Genomic DNA, 524 nt, shown 5'->3' on the forward strand with positions numbered 1-524 from the left:
TGCCCTATAGGGAGCAAGTTTGTGGCCAGTAGCTACCACAGGGGCAGTGTCCACCCATTCTTTCACCATCCAGGCCACAGAGGCAAAAAGCTCTGCAGGCCAAGTGGCACATTACTGGCCAAAGTACACTGAATGCCACCACTGTGTGTCCATTACAATACTGACCTAACAGAAGCAGCAGGAAGACTAAGGAGGTGTATCACCCCCAGATGTTCAAATCTCAAATATGAAAATTTTTCAGGAGTGGGCATGTAACTCAGTTGGTAGACTGTTTGCCTAGCATGCATAAAACCCTGAGTCAGATTCCCAGCACTGCATAAACCAGGTGCAGTGGTACAAGGGTCAGAAGCTCAAGGTCATTTGCTACATAGGGAGTTTGAAGCCAGCCTGTGCTATATAAGACTGTGTCTCGCCAGGCGTGGTGGCAAGCAGATCTCTGTGAGTTCAAGGCCAGTCTGGTCTACATAGTGAGTTCCAGGACAGCTGGGGCTACAGGGAGATCCTGTCTCAAAAAGACCAAAAAA

The sequence above is a fragment of the Nannospalax galili genome, unplaced genomic scaffold (genome assembly GCF_000622305.1).
Source record: "Nannospalax galili isolate Female #2095 unplaced genomic scaffold, S.galili_v1.0 scaffold254, whole genome shotgun sequence".
NCBI classification, from domain to species: Eukaryota; Metazoa; Chordata; class Mammalia; order Rodentia; family Spalacidae; genus Nannospalax; species Nannospalax galili.